Below are 12,344 nucleotides of genomic sequence, written 5' to 3' on the forward strand. Positions count from 1 at the left end.
AGAACAATGCTGTTATCCTACATCTTGGGAAGGACTCAATAAAAGGTAAAGGTAAAGGTTCCCCTTGCACATAGGTGCTAGTCGTTCCCGACTCTAGGGGGTGGTGCTCATCTCCGTCTCAAAGCCAAAGAGCCAGCGCTGTCTGAAGACGTCTCTGTGGTCATGTGGCCGGCATGACTAAATGCCAAAGGCGCATGGAACATTGTAACCTTCCCACCAAAGGTGGTCCCTATTTTTCTACTTGCATTTTTTACGTGCTTTTGAACTGCTAGGTTGGCAGAAGCTGGGCAAGTAATGGGAGCTCACCCCATTACGCTGCACTAGGGATTCGAACCACTGAACTGCTGACCTTTCGGATGACAAGCTCAGCATCTTAGCCACTGAGCCACCACATCCCTTTTAAGGACTCAATAGGTGAATAAAAACGCCAAATCCGGTCTAAAAATCTGGCTGTCTATGCGAGCAACCAATAACCAACCAAGCAATGCAACTATGCAACCAACCAATAATAAACCTTTTGCTGACCTTTCGATCAACAAGCTCAGCATCTTAGCCACTGAGCCACCATGTCCCTGACTTCTTAGCTTCTCATTTAAAAATGCAAGCACTGATTTAAACCAGCATCTGCAAATACCTTCTATTAAGAAGGCTTACACTATTTCAAGGGTCTTAATAGTTTGGCAGTCTTGGTTCAGGAATTTTTTTTCCCCCTTCATATGTCATCCTTCTCTTTAGGGCAGGGGTCTGCAAACTTGACTCTTTTAAGACTTGTGGACTTCAACTCAAAGCTGGCTGAGGAACTCTGGGAGTTGAAGTCCACAAGTCTTAAAAGAGCCAAGTTTGCAGACCCCTGCTTTAGGGTATTATTGGGAGAGGTATAAAAAAATCAAGATGACATCTATGATCACACAAAGCCCACCCCTTCTTATCCTGCATTGTGAATGCGACACATATATCATTGCATAGGTGTTCAATCACATGGCATGGCCGCCATCTTCCCCCTCCCCCTTCCTGGAGATACCACTGCTTGCCTTTCAGAGTAAACACGATGTCAATCATTGATCAAAGAAAGAATGACTTCTGGATATATTGACATGTGCTATTACAGACTATCAGAAACTGCTTAGAAGAAAATTGGGTCGAAAATAAGATATAAACCTCGCAAGCAAATACAAGAAAAGCAGCAGACACTAACTGTCCATTAGGGAATACAGATCAGTTGAAATCCATCTTGTTTGATGATCTACTGTTGGTTTTTTTCTCTCTATTTTTAATTTTAAAGATCCATGAAGAATATCATGATTCTCTTTAAAGGCAATGAGTGAAGTGACTGGGTTGTTGTTGTTTTTTCCTTACTTCCTCCTTTCTAAAAAAACAAATATTTTTAGCCAACTTAGAATATACAACTGCACTGAGAGATAATCACATTTTTGCAACAAGTATTATAAGATTGAACACATAGGGGACACATGCTCAAGAATGCAAGACCCCCACCTCAGCTATCCCACTCAGAAAATAACGTATGACCAAACTTTATAGCTCTTCACTGATTTTTTTTTAGAGGTTGTCTTCACAGTTTTTCTAAGTTGCATATGGCTGCCATTCAGGTTTTGGGAGGGAGGGGGGAGATAGGTATTTGGAATGAAGGAGAAATAAGAAAAAAAGCTTATTTCAAGTAGAGTTCCAAATACTGTCAATATTTGATATCTTTGAGAAGCCACAAGGATCCCAGTGCTAGAATAATTCAACTACCCTGTTAAAAATTGAAATATTGGTGGAGGCTCTGAACAGCATCTGATTATTTCTGTTGGTGATGTAAAAATTTTTAGAAGCCATTGATTCATGATCCGATGCTATAAATCACTGACATTGTTTTGGGACAATATTTTAAGATGCATAAATGGGGACACGTTTTAGTGTTAAACATGGTAACTTTGTTAAATTATGTCCCAAATCTTTGGGATTTGACTATTTTTAAGCAGTTATGATTCTATCAGGTTTAGGGTATTTCTTAAGAGAATTAGTTTGAGAAATTAGAGAAATAGTAATATTCCTAATATTAAGGGTTAGATTCAAATGATGCATAACATAAGCCTTTTTTGCGAAGATAATTTTACATAATAATCCAAAAATGTCTCAAAATCTTTGGCACAAATATTTCTGATATTTTACAATCATTAATTATAATTTCTTCCCCTGCGGTAGATTTAGAAACCTCTTTGACATTTGATTAAGAGGCGACGTATCTCAATAATTATCCTCTTTTGTTTGTTTTATTATGATTTTGTAGTTGGGTTTTTCCCTTCTTTTGGTACTTCGTCATTTTTCTATCTCTTTCTTTAAAAGTGGCTCAGAAATAAATAACAATAAATGAATAAAAGCATTTTTTTTTAAAAAAAAAATCCCCTCAAACTCTTACGCAATTTTCATCCAGCTTAGGGACAAATTCACATAGTTTGTCAACTTCTTAGTCAAAAAAATGGCAGCCAGGCAAACAGAGGATGAGAGATTAGGCCTCTGGGCTCTGTTTTGATGAGACACTTTGTCTAGACAAGCAATTTGTGTGTCACTGTGTTGACATGCTCTGCCTCAGGATAGTAACCCCTCAAAAGTTGGCTCTTGTGTGTGTCAACCAGCAATGCTTCGAGGTGTGCACAGAAGCATTTTTCTCATTCTAAGACAAGCAACACCCAGAGCTGTTCCACTCTCATATTTGGGAGCCGAGGGCCATTTCACTTCACCAAAGTACTTCAAAAGAAGCACTCTGACATTTCATCCTGGAAACATGGCCTTGTGAAGTTCCTCACATTCCAACTCCGAGCGGATCATTCTCACAATTTTGCCTTCTCCCACAGTGTTTTTTAAAACAAAAACCATCCATTTTTTCCCCTCTTTGTTTTCTGAAGGTGCAGTTAGTCCTCAACTTAGGGCCATAACTGTGGCCATAAATCAGGGGTGTCAAACTCGATTTTATTGAAGGTCACATCAGGGTTGTGTTTGACCTCAGGGGGCCAGAGTGGGCATGGCCAGGGTGGCTGTAGCCAGCTTGACGTCACTCGTGTCAGAAGCGCCTGTGGTGGCCCAAGGGCTCTGCCAGAGAAAACGGGCTCTCAAGCTCCGTTTTCAGCTATGACAGACTCCTACAACCCTCTGCCAGCAAAAACGGAGCTCGGGAGGGCTGCATGTGGCCCTCCGAAGTTCCGTTTTTACCAGCAAAAGCACCGCGGGCCAGTCCTTCTCTGTTTCCAGGGCAGCTTCGCGGGCCAGATCTAAGCACCCCATAGGCCAAATCTGACCCCCAGGCCTTGAGTTTGACACCACTGCCATAAATCATGACATTCATAAAGCAGAGTACCCACATGCCCGACATGATTTTACAAACTTTATTGCAACAGTCGTTTTAAGTAAACCCATTGTTCACCTTGGGGTATTTTTACTGAAAACCAAAAGCAAAAAAATGTACATTGCAGTCGTGTGACTGAGGGATGCTGTAAATGATTGTAAATACAAGCCAGCCATTAAGCAACTGAAATGTGATCACGTGACCACAAGGGCAGGAGACCGTTAGAACCTTGGAATAGAATAGACACACACACACACACACACACACACACACACACACACACACACACATATATATGTAGGTCTTTGGTTATTCAGGTTTTCTCCTGCGTAAAATTGGAAGTGTCTTGGCGACGTTTCGATGAAGTCTCATTCGTCATCTTCAGGCTTCAGCTTCGTGCTTCTGGGAGCAATGTGTGCTTGTAGCTGAACGACATTGCTCCCAGAAGCACTAAACTTTATTTGGCTGTACACCGCCCTGAGTCCTTCGGGAGAAGGGTGGTATAAAAATCTAATAAAATAAAATAAATAATAAATAATTTTACGCGGGAGAAAACCCGAATAACCAAAGACCTACATACAAACACCCGCGAAAACCTCAGAAAACAAATATAAAGAAAAGATATATTCATCAAGGTTAGTCAGGTTATTTTTTTCAGGTTCCATCATGACTTTGAGTAGTCACTAAGCAACACTAAAGTCATAAGTCAAGGTCTGCCTGCATTTTCAAATGTTCGAAGGCTCATATAAACACAATAAACACCACAAAATTGTCAGCTGTTCCTGGAAGGTTTACAAACAGGGTAGTGCTTCTATCTGAATGAGTTCCACTTATATTTTGATAAATGAAAAAAGGTGAATTGGGTCCCACTGTCAGATGAAAAACAAATTAGGAATTGGAGAACAAATCGGAATGGCATAGAGTTGGCAGAATTCTGGTGTTTGACAGAAAATCAAAAAGTGAAAACAGGGAAACTGAGTAAGCTGTAGCCTAGTTAATATATCTGTTGGTTGTTTTCAGATTATTATCGGGAAATTTTAGGGTGCTTTTATCAGTGGTTAGCCACCCAGGGTTGCTACAGTAAGGTTAGGCAGCCACATCAACATAAATAAAACAATCTACATACTGTATGTGCTACTATTGGTCGTCCCTATTTAGCGACTTCCTTCTTACAGTAACCGTTCACAGTTAAAATGATGATGGTAACTTCGGGACCAATCTTGCATTTATGACCCACACAGGCTATAAACCAAAGGAAAGCTGAAGTAAATTCATAAGCACAGTCAGTTTCACTTAAGGATCACTTTACTTAACGACCAGGTTGCTGGTTCCAGTTGTGGTTGCTAAATGAGGACTATCTGTCATTTTGCTGTCATGTTGCTCAGGAAAAGGGGGAAAAGAAGAGCTTGTTACTCATCCGGGAGAGCAGAAAACAATGGCTAGTTCAGCAAATCATGGCTCAAACAAGTTGTGGTTTACTCCGAGGTGTGAATCTTTAGAGCAACTAAAGTTGCTAGTCCCGACTTCTAAATGGTTATTTTGTGGGAGATCCAAAAGACAGATTTGGAAGAAATATTGGAGATCTTCAAGTCGAATGTGAACATACAAAAAAAAAAGATGTTGAGGACCTAGAAAGACTGCAAAGAACAACAACAAAGATGATAAGGTGTCTGTAGGCTAAATTATATGACGAATGACTGAGGGAAGTAGATATGCTTCGTTTCTAGGACTTGAGTGACATGATAACAGTCTACCAGGACTTGAGGGGCTGTGATAGAGAAAAGGGGCACAACCTATTCTCCAAAGCGCCAGAAAATAGGACAAGAAGTAACAGGTTGAAGATTATTAAAGAGAGGTCCAACCTAAAACTGTGGAGAAATTTCCTGACAGCGAGGACAATCAATCAGTTGAGTAGCACTCTACTGTGGGTTCTCTATCACTTGAAGTATGAAGAAGACACTAGACAGCCATTTGTCTGGAATGATATGCTCAAACAGGGGATTTTATATCAGCGGTATCAAACTCGCGGCCTGTGGGCCGGATGCGTCACGTGCTGGCCACCCCTATCTGTTTTAGCGAAGGGGAAGAAAGTCTTGGTGCATCACATGATGATAACATGACACCGCAAGTTTGACACCCCTGATATAGGGTCTCCTGCTCGGGCATGAGATTGGACTAGAAGACCTCCAAATTCCCTTCCAATCCTATTGTTTTATGTTCTGTGTGTGGCCCGGTGATGGTATTCGGACCGGTTCGGACCGGTTCGGGCAAACCGGTTGTGGTGTTCGTGGGCCCATGCCCCTGCCCCAGCACCCCAGAACTATGCCGTCCTATTTAGCCATGTTTTTGAGGCTAAATAGCACGGAAGACGCGTGTACAAGCAAAGCACCTGCGCAGGCCAGACACATGCATGGAAGACACACACGCATGAAGCATGCATGCACACACGGGGCAAACTGGTGGTAAACATATGTGAAGCCCACCTCTGGTGTGGCCCAGAGCGAGAATCCATATGCCACCCCTGACTAATAGCTGCCTAACCTTTGTTAGGCAATGTCTCATCATTGTAGGAGACCATTTATTCCATTGTGTCTCATGGTTGGAAAATTCCTCCTTATTCACATCAACAGTGTGTGTGTGGCTTTAAGCCCAAATGGCAAAAGTTGAAATAAGTATGAACTCCAGAACTGATCTTGCGGTGTGCATTCATCTCTTTGCGAGGGAAACTGACACAATCAAATTTCTGCAGGCAATTGTATTCAGCTCCCTTGTCACACTCACCCCCCTAAATTGATTATCTTTACAGCAACTACTCTTTTAAGTGTGTGACTTTGTGACCGGAGAGGCTAATAAGCTCACCAACATAACTCCTAATGGACTATATACCCAATCTATATTCCGGACTCATTTGTCACATTGTAAATCAGGCTCATTTGTCTGAGATATAGTGCCAGAGAGCACTAAACACACATCGCTGTTGTTTCATTGTTCTTATTAATTAGATTTATATTTTGCCTTTCCTCCTGGAATGCCAAGTGGCATCCATAGCACTCTTTTCTTCTCTCCCTTTTTTCCGACAACTATTCCAGGAAGGAAGGTTGGGGCTGAATCAATGTTTCTCAACCACGGCAACTTTAAGACATGTGGACTTCTGCCTGCTGAGTGGGAGACTCTGGGACAGGGGTCTCCAACCTTGGTCCCTTTAACACTTGTGGACTTCAACTCAGCCAGACTTTGCTGGCTGAGGGACTCTGGGAGTTGAAGTCCACAAGTCTTAAAGGGACCAAAGTTGGAGACTTCTGCTCTGGGAAGTCCAAACATCTTCAAGTTGCCAAGGGTGAAAAACACTGGACTGAACAATAGGAACTGATCTACGGTCTTCCAGTCAGTGGTTGTATTCAGCCAGTTTGGATCGATTTGGGCAAACTGGCTGAAACCTGCGAGTGGGCTTACCCGCCCACCCGCCCCGGCACTATGCTGTCCTATTTAGCCTCATTTTCTAAGCTGCACGCATGTGTGCAAGCTGCGCACATGAGCCAAGAGCATGCGTGGAAGGCCGGACACATGCACGGAAGGCCGGGCATAAGCACGGAAGGTGCGCGCGCTCGCATTTTCGGTGCACAGCGATCCGGTGGTAAAATTATGTGAAATCCACCACTGCGCCCAGTGAACCTTTATGTCTGATGGTGACTTCTCCGAAGCTCCTGAAGGCAGGACAAGAAGTAATGGATGAAATTAATCAAGGAGAGAAGCAACCTCAAGGAGGAACTTCATGACAGAACAATTACCCAGGAGAATGGCTTGCTTTCAGAAATTGTGGGGGCTCCATCACGGGAGGTTTCTAAGAAGAGATTGGACAGTCATTTGTCCAGAATGGCATAGGGCCATGATGCCAAATCTATGGCACACGTCCCGGAAGTGGCATGCAAAGCCATCTGTCCGGGCACGCCAGCTGTTGCCCATTGATCCTCCGGGTTTGGTGCGCACGTGCATGCTGGCCAGCTGGTCTTTGCACACATGGAAGCACCAGAAACTGGAAGACCAGGTGACCGGTGCGCATGCGCACGCCAGACACCGGAAACTCAGCTTCCCAGCACGTGCATGCACTGGGGAACTGCTCTTCCGGTTTCCGGTGCTCCCACACATGCACGCTGGGGAGCTGCTCTTCTGGTTTCTGGCGCTCCCCCGTGCGCACTTGCAAGCTCCCATTTTAGCATTCGGTGCCACAAAGGTTCGCCAACACTGGTATAGGGTCTCCTGCTTGACAGAGGGTTGGATTAGAAGACCTCCAAGGTCCTTTCTAACTCTGTTATTCTGTTATTTTCTTACTTTCAACAAAGCCTTCTCAGTCTAATTCAACTCCTTAACTGTATGCCCCAGTGGCTTTCAGCTCATGTAAGTTTATACTTTTGAAGCAGAATCTCATAAATCATATCACTTGACCCCCATTTTTTAATGGTGCCTTTTGGCACATTTTGGGTTTCTCCTTCTGGATCAAATCAGGACCTCTTCTTTATGTTAAAGAAGGTTGCTCCTCAGAAATGTGTGTAGGTCTCATTTGATTCGATGTAAAATTCTGGAATTGCATTCTAAATGATGATTGAAACTGACTAGAATTCCTTCTGTAATCTCAAAGAAGATTCCAAATACAGAGAGGGAAAAAATTAGGAAAGAATTCCTAATTCCTAATCAGAAGCCCTGGTGGCACAGTGGTTAAAGTGCGGTATTGCAGGCAAACTTTGCCCACAGTCTGAAGTTCAATCCTGATCAGCTCAAGATTGACTTAGCCTTCCTTCCTTCAGAGGTCAGTAAAAAGAGGACCCGGATTGTTGGGGGCAATATGCAAACACTGTTTCTATTTTGTAAACCGCCCAGAGAGTTTTGTAAATTGGTATGGGGATAGTATATAAGCCTAAAATGCTATTGTTATGACTAATTCTTACTAAGGCTCTGCCTTAGTAAAGCCAATTGATGACCTGGTCACCTAGAATTGGTGCTTCTCAACCCAAATGAAACTCTCTTTCTCCACCCCATCTGTATTTTGGACTCAAATTTCATTTATTAGACCATTGCTGTCCCCGCTCCCAAGGTTATTCTCACAGCCCATCACCTCCCCGCCGTTTTCATTTTTATTTATGTGAATGTTGGATTTCTATCTGGAACATAGTCATGTTACGACTTCTTCATTTATATTTCATTTATATTTCGTCTTTTGTTGTGGTGAAATGGCTCAATGTCAAAGAGATAGAAAGGTGGAGTAACAAAGACTATTATTATCATTATCATCGTTACCATAATTAATATTCCTTACAGCCTCTGAAATTGCAACTGAGGAGAGGAAGATTGGATTTCTTGTATCGTGAGCCATTATGTCAAATTCTTTTTACGGCAGAGATGGCGGGAAATGGGTTTAGTTCACGGTCATGAATTCAGCTCATTTAGGTTCCTCGATAAATATACAAATTAAATTGCAATTATTCTTTCTTGTCATATTTTTCTGCATAGTTTGATCCCAAAATGGGCATTTTAAGGGAAAGTGTTTACATAAACATGTATATTACTGCATTTATAAACGAAAAATAAAGTGCTTTTCTCTTTTTCATACACACAAACACACATACACGCATGCTGACTTGGGGAGTGAGATATGTATGAACTTAGGGAAAAATCACAATAGCTAGGAAAATGGGAAGGAAAATTGGTGGGGTGAAGAAGGAAAAAAAATGAACAAGTTTAACTGGAGGGATTTGTAACCACACCTAGGACATTGGGGTAATACATATATATATGTATATGTATATGTATATGTATATATATTTGTTTTCGGAGGTTTTCGCGGATGTTTGTATGTAGGTCTTTGGTTATTCGGGTTTTCTCCCGCGTAAAATTGGAAGTGTCTTGGCGACGTTTCGACGAAGTCTCATTCGTCATCTTCAGGCTTCAGCTTCGTGCTTCTGGAAGCAATTGATCATTCTCCCACGTAAAATTGGAAGTGTCTTGGCGACGACACAAACCCAAACTCTGGCTCAGATACGTAGACGACACCTTCATAATCTGGCCACATGGGAAAGAAAAACTTGACAACTTCCTCACACACCTCAATAGCCTACACCCCAAAATACAGTTCACTATGGAAACAGAAGTTAACAACCAACTTCCCTTCCTAGATGTCTTAGTTTACAGGAAATACACACACACACACACACACACACACACACACACACACAGATCTGATACTTTCAAAATTCCTGTTCAAAAGTCCCACCCTTTCCAGGAGGTTTCGTACCATTGACGATCCAACCACTAATGAAAAGTGCACATCGTTGGAATATATCTTGTATAAAAAAATCATATTTTTACAAATATGTAAAAATATGTACAAATCATATTTGAAATAAAATCTCTTTAAGAATTCAGTTTACGGAAGCTTTATAGCACAACAGTGTTTCTCAGCTTTGGCTGGTTTAAGATCCCAGAATTCAGTTCAATTTCAATTCAATTTAGACTCCTACAAGTGAGCTGCAAAAGTCCGGATGCCTAGTAGAAGGTGGTAAATAGTTGAGTTCCCTGTACCTCTGCTGCCATCTACTGTCATCCTGGTATTTGCAGATCAGATCTGGTTGTCAGCCTTTTCTTTGGATCTGCAGTTGCAGAGATATCTAGCCATAGAGTTGAAGTCCATAAGTCTTAAAGCTGCCTAGTTTGGAGACCCCTGGCTTATACTCTCTCAGAAAGACAAGGATTAAAAGTGCCCCTGAGCCCAAATCTCTCTCTAATTCTTTTGAGCGAGGACCAGGGGAGCTATTCAGCAGGTTCTGACAGTTTCTAGAGAACCGGTAGCAGAAATTTTGAGTAGTTCAGGGAACTGGTAAATACCACCTCTGGCTAACCCCAGAGTGGGGTGGGAATGGGGATTTTGCAGTATCTTTCCCCTGGAGTGGGGTGGGAATGGGGATTTTGCAGTATCCATCCCCTGCCATGCCCACCAAGCCACGCCCACAGAACCAGTAGTAAAAAAAATTGAATTCCACCACTGGCAAGGCCACAATTATAGAATCACAGGGCTTGAAGGGATCTTGGAGATCCAACTTCCTTACCAGGGCAGGAGTCTTTTGGTGCGAAACCCTCTATCTTGACAAGAGCACTGTGCTCCACTGTGGCGAAAATCCTTGCTCAACAATGGAAATTTTGGGTTTGATTGTCGTAAGTGGAGGATTACTTAATATATTGTTTTGTTGACTGGCAGCTGCTCAGAGTCGGTTTTTAAGATGGGTGACTGTACAAACATAATAGATAAATGAGATAGATAGAGGGATGGATGATAGATGATAAAGGTAGGATAGGATAGGATAGGATAGGATAGGATAGGATAGGATAGGATAGGATAGGATAGGATAGGATAGGATAGGATAGGACAGGACAGGACAGGACAGGATAGGATAGGATAAAATAAGCTATAAAATAAGCTATAAAATGAGGTGAGAGGAGAGATGATGAGAGTTAAGAGATGATAAGAGATAAGAGATGATAAGAGATGATAAGAGATAAAAGAGATGATAAGAGATAAGAGATGATAAGTGATTAGAGGTACTTAGAGATAAGAGGAGAGGAGAGGAGAGGAGAGGAGAGGAGAGGATACATAGACAGACAGACACTTGAACTTGAAACGCTTGTCTTGCAATTTGTTTTTGGGCAAATACAAAATGTAGGTGATTACCTTTAAAGCCAGGGATGGACATCTATGACTCCTTTAAGACCTGTGGATATCACCTCCCAAAATTCCTGAGCAAGCTGCCTCAGGAGTTGAAGTCCACAGGTCATAAAGGGGCCATAGCTGCCTGCTGTGCTTAAACCTGGCAACTTTTAAGATATGTGGACTTTAGCTCCCAGAATTCCACATCCAGCATGCTTTCAAAAGAAAACCTCCTCTAGGAACCTTCATTTTTACTAAGCTTATTTGAGTAGTTTGCCTACAATTATCTGTAACTGAGCTTTTTCAGCTGCTGCCCTTCTTCTCTAGCGTGCATTCCCTGAAACATTTATTTTTTATTTATTTTTTTAATTTTTATTTGCATTTATATCACGCCCTTCTCCGAAGACTCAGGGCGGCTTACACTATGTCAAACACTGAGACCTTGACATCTTTATTAGCTTTATAAAGCACCTGCAAAACATCTTTTCATGTGAGTATTTAAATGTTAATGATGACATTTTAAACTTTTTTTAAAAAAACTGTTTGTTTTAATTGCTATCTTAAGTGGAGGGTTTTGTGTGTTGGTTTTCAATCTGTTATCCCAATAATCTATTCAATGGCTTTGATAGCTGGCGCTACCGGTACATCAGATCAAATAATATACAGGTACTCCATGATTTACAATTGGAGTAACTGAGCCTGAAATGATGGCTGTAAATTGTGTCGATCATTAAGCGGGTCACCACGTGATCACGCCCAATTTTACAACCTATTTTGTGACAGTCAGTAATGAATGGGGCAGTCATTAAGCAAACCCATTCTAGTAGCAGTGACTGTGAGAGGGATCTTGAAGTCTTAGTGGATGACCAGCTAAATATCAGCCAGCAGTGTGCAGCAGCCGCCAAAAAAGCCAGTGCAATCCTAAATTGCATGAACAGAGGGATACAATCAAGATCAAGTGAGGTACTAAAACTCTATAAAGCCCTAGTAAGACCACACCTAGAATACTGCATCCAGTTTTGGTCACCACACTATAAAAAAGGATGTTGAGACTCTAGAAAAAGCGCAGAGGAGAGCAACCAGGATGATTAGGGGACTGGAGACTAAAACATGAAGAAGGGTTACATGGGCATGGCTAGTCTAGTGAAGAGACGGACCAGGGGAGACATGATAGCAGTGTTCCAATATTTGAGGGGCTGCCACAGAAAGGAGGGGGTCAAGCTATTTTCCAAAGTACCTGAAGGTCAGACAAGGAATAATGGATGAAAATTGATCAAGGAGAGATTCAACCTAGAAATGAGGAGGAAT

Source organism: Ahaetulla prasina, chromosome 1, assembly GCF_028640845.1.
Source record: "Ahaetulla prasina isolate Xishuangbanna chromosome 1, ASM2864084v1, whole genome shotgun sequence".
Taxonomy (NCBI): Eukaryota; Metazoa; Chordata; class Lepidosauria; order Squamata; family Colubridae; genus Ahaetulla; species Ahaetulla prasina.